Source organism: Temnothorax longispinosus, chromosome 8 (genome assembly GCF_030848805.1).
Source record: "Temnothorax longispinosus isolate EJ_2023e chromosome 8, Tlon_JGU_v1, whole genome shotgun sequence".
NCBI classification, from domain to species: domain Eukaryota; kingdom Metazoa; phylum Arthropoda; class Insecta; order Hymenoptera; family Formicidae; genus Temnothorax; species Temnothorax longispinosus.
Genome location: NC_092365.1, coordinates 21,112,259 through 21,116,581, shown reverse-complemented (window position 1 = coordinate 21,116,581; position 4,323 = coordinate 21,112,259).

Here is a 4,323-nt window from a genome sequence, read left to right as displayed (position 1 = left end):
TAGCTTGGTATATTGTTTAAAAAGTGAAAGTCAAGAAGCGGATAGGAGAAAGTCGCAAAGAGAAGCGCGAGCGTATAAGCTGAACGCTGAATAAACATATTTATTAATTCTTTACAAATTAATATTTCGCTCTCAGTAATTCGATCAGCTTGGAACCCAAGCTATTACTTAATACCTATTAGAAAAAAATTTTTAATTCTTCGTGGTTCTTTTATTATATTTCTTGCTATATATTTCGATATATGCGTGTATTTTAATACATATATAATGCGTATTCTCTGATTCTCCTGTTTTTCCTATTACATAATAAAATAAAATTCCGTTTTGATTTCTGACACATATATATTGTATACATTTTATATATCTATATTTAACATATTGTTTATATCATTTTAAAATAAAGATAAAAATAATTTAAGACACCGACAGAAGATGCACAGCAACGGAATTGTAACATTCCTATTAATTTGTAAAATAAATCTATATAAATGAAATTAATGTCCAAGATAATTAATATTTTGTAAAATAATCATTGCGCGCATTTTATATTTTGTCTGTTAAATAAGTGTTAAAAAGGAACAAAATTAATTTCTAAATATAAATAATCGCAATTGTTAAATGTCATCATATATTTCAATTAATTCGATTTTTCACATAATCAATCAACGCCCATAAGCCCATTGTGCAGGCAATACTACGATCTTACGGAGTTGACTTGACCGAACTGTCGCGCGCATTTGCATTACCGACGCGAGGTATTGTATCCGGAGATGCTACGATCGCACGGAGTTCACTTGATGGAACTGTCGCATTACCGACGCGATACCGACACTGTATTCAGTAACACTAACGATATTATACTAACGATATTATACTGCTATTATTTTACGATATTATTCGTATACATAGCATATGTATATGTATTATACATATGTCTATGTCCAAAACGATTATGGATTTTCTGTTAGGTGCAATCATATAAATCCTCGATATTGCAGTGAATGAATCAAATTGCGCTTGGGAGCTTTGGAATGGCAAAGACCGTGATAAATAATAAATAAATAAATATGCCCACCTGTATGTAATTGTTCCACCGACACCCGATGCATCTTCTCTGGTCTCCTTCTCCTCTCTTGTCTCTCTCTCTCCGTTGCCACTCACGACATACTCCTATGCTCACGATTCATACAATTTACGCACGAACGCACTCGTGCAACGCTCGTTCGCGAAAACATAAATTAATCGCATTAAACCATTAAAACATACCGACCACGGCGACCGCGCGGCACTTTGTATGGTCGATGTGACTTTATCACATCACAACGAAAAAATACGCTCGCGTAAAAACACGATCCTTTCGACTGAATTTAAAGTAAAGGCGGAAAATCCGCCTGTCATGTCATCGCGAAGAAATTCGTAAATAGCACGGTCACGTCGGTCACACTGCACAATTTCAAGCAGCAGGATCAACTATTGATCAACCACATTGGGTGAATGCTGGCAATGCTGAATCAGCTGAATGCTGCACCTGTTGCTCCCATCTGCACTTTAGTGCACTTTTCGCGCTTTTAACGACAGTAAGTATAATACAATCACGTTTTGCAGCAACTATTATCTCGTATTATGATATAATTAAGCGATATCCGAACCATATGACTCCACATATATATTTTTCTTGCATTTCAGCTAGACTTAAACTAAATATATTTTGCGAAATACGCATTTTATAAAAAAGAACTATATAATATAAGGTAATGTAAAATAAATTCTCTCCAATGTACGAACACCGAATCTATACTACGCAATTGTCAAATACTAAACTACGATTAAATTACAGTTCATTACAGTATTAATTATAGCTGTATTTGTTAAATAAACGCGTCGCGATGCCACTCGACTCAGAATACCCATTAATGCCCACCAATGTCCACTAATTCCTAATAATTTCTAGCAATGCCTCGACGAAATGCCCTCAGCAGTTTACCCCTCCCGTAATACTGTATTCATGTTGATGAACCTGCAATACAGTCTTGCAACACGCGATCTTTATCAGATGGTGTTATGGCCCGTTGTATACGCATACGAATATAAAAAAAATTTTATAGCAGCAAAAGAACTTCGAATTCCCATCGAATTTTATTTAGCTTTAACTTCGCAGAGACCTATATTATCCATCCCTACTAAACTGTCCGACCAAGTCTCGATATGTACCACGCGTCTGTTCGCGGGCGCTTCTTCTACTTGTGTACCTTCTTTCCCCCTAGCAAGGTTTCATCGATTTTTTGGGGATCGATTAAATTACGACAGAGAGAAAGACGTGCAAAAAGGACTTTTAAGCAATAAGAAATAATAATATGAGAAATATTGATACGAGCATAAAATGAGAAAACGTTACCGATAATGAAGTTTACCGTAGATAGGTTACCTATGTTAAATGTGCGACGTAACATCGACATATGCCACGTGGCTGACTCGGCGGGTTTGTTCTACTTGACTTGTCGTTCTTTGCTTTTGAGATAAAACAATTACTTTGCATTATTATGACTTTTTTTTAGTAAAATTCCTTTAATTTATGTAATTCTCTCATTTCAATTTCAAAAAAGATTTAAAACTTATTTTCGTTTCTCTTAACCCTTTCGTTTTTCATTGTAGCCATAATATGGTTACGTATTCAGAATTATGAAACAAATTATTACTGCCATCTACTTTTTTATATGAAAATATATATTAATTCTTTTTAGTGTTGTACTAGCTATAAAAATTTTAGGTTGACACAGACAGCATGTTCTGATACGTATATTTAAAAACTTCTAAAAATAAGGGTAATTATCATCTTTAATTTATTTATTGCCATCACGGTTTACTGATGAGAATTATTATAAATTAACACAATAAGAGTTCACAAAATTATAACTTTTTTAAAAATTTTAAGTGGATTTACTAGTAAAAAATAAAAAAAAGTTTTTATTACGTATAATAACTTACAATACAAATGATTATACAAAGTTGCAATGAAAATATAATTAAATAATTTGTTGCAGTTATTGAACAATTCAGAGAGAGAGAATTAATTTTTTCATATAAATTATCTAGTAATATAATATCATGATACTACTCTCATGTTTATAATTAATAATAAATGTTTTCCTTATTTATCTGAACGTATAATTTTAATGTTGATAATAATAGCGCTTTGCACGTAATGCGATATTATATACGTATATTGGAGTATTACAGTACTATGCTATAGTGTAGTTCGTATGTAACGAAATATTACTAATCCTTGTGTGGATAATGATTATTATATTAATAAAACATTAAAGTGGATTATATGCTGATATTTATAAATGTAAAATTGTCAGTGCTAACATATCCTATATGATTAATGCTGTAGAAAGGAATCACGTTTGACATTTTTTGCAGATAAGAGATGTAATGTTCCACGAGTCTCTCATAGCACACGCAACTTCTACTCTTGAGCCAAGAGTTTCATTGAAATTCGATGGTGACATTACGCCGATACGATTGTGTTACGATCAGGCGCGTCGACGTTTCCGACATCGTTACCGCGTTTAGTGCCAAACAACAGCTGCAAACGCGAGAAATTCAGAAGGTGCCGATAATATCTCAGTTTTTTTTCTCCCCACCCCGAGCTGCGCGAACGGGATATTAATTTTTACAAGATTTGATTGTGAGACATAAGCTTCTCATTTTTCGTTGCATCTAGCTATCCGTTACGTGTATTCGACTTGTCTCCGAGAGTGACGCATGTTTTTATTCGAATTAAATCTTTCGCGCAATGCGATATAACAAAGAGTGAAATGATGCTTGTCAAAATTAAACATATATTTGATATGTAAATGTAAAAATATGAATATAATATTTTGGCCTGTACTAATATGAGAAAATTAACCCGCTTGAAATTATACATCTATTATATGCATATCAGAACGTTTTTAAAAACGTGCGTATAAAAATTCTATAAATCTATAGAGAATACATTTACTAAATATTGCTCTTTTGATTCTATTAACGTTAATAAACCATTTCATATCGGTTCTTAATAGCGGCATTTTAATTAGTGACGTTCGAGAGCGAACGAGTTCAAGACCGCTCCGTTCTTGTCTCATAACAGCCACAGTAATACGGTGAGCGAGATCAGAAGGCGTTCCGGCGAACGAACGGGTAAGCCTAGCGACGTAGCAAGCGGGCTCAGCTCCGTTTTCAGTTTCCGATTATTTTTGGCAACATGCAGAGCGGGCAGAACACTCGCCTAAAAATGCTTACGACCAATGGCGCGTCGCCATTGGTCGTACTTGTACC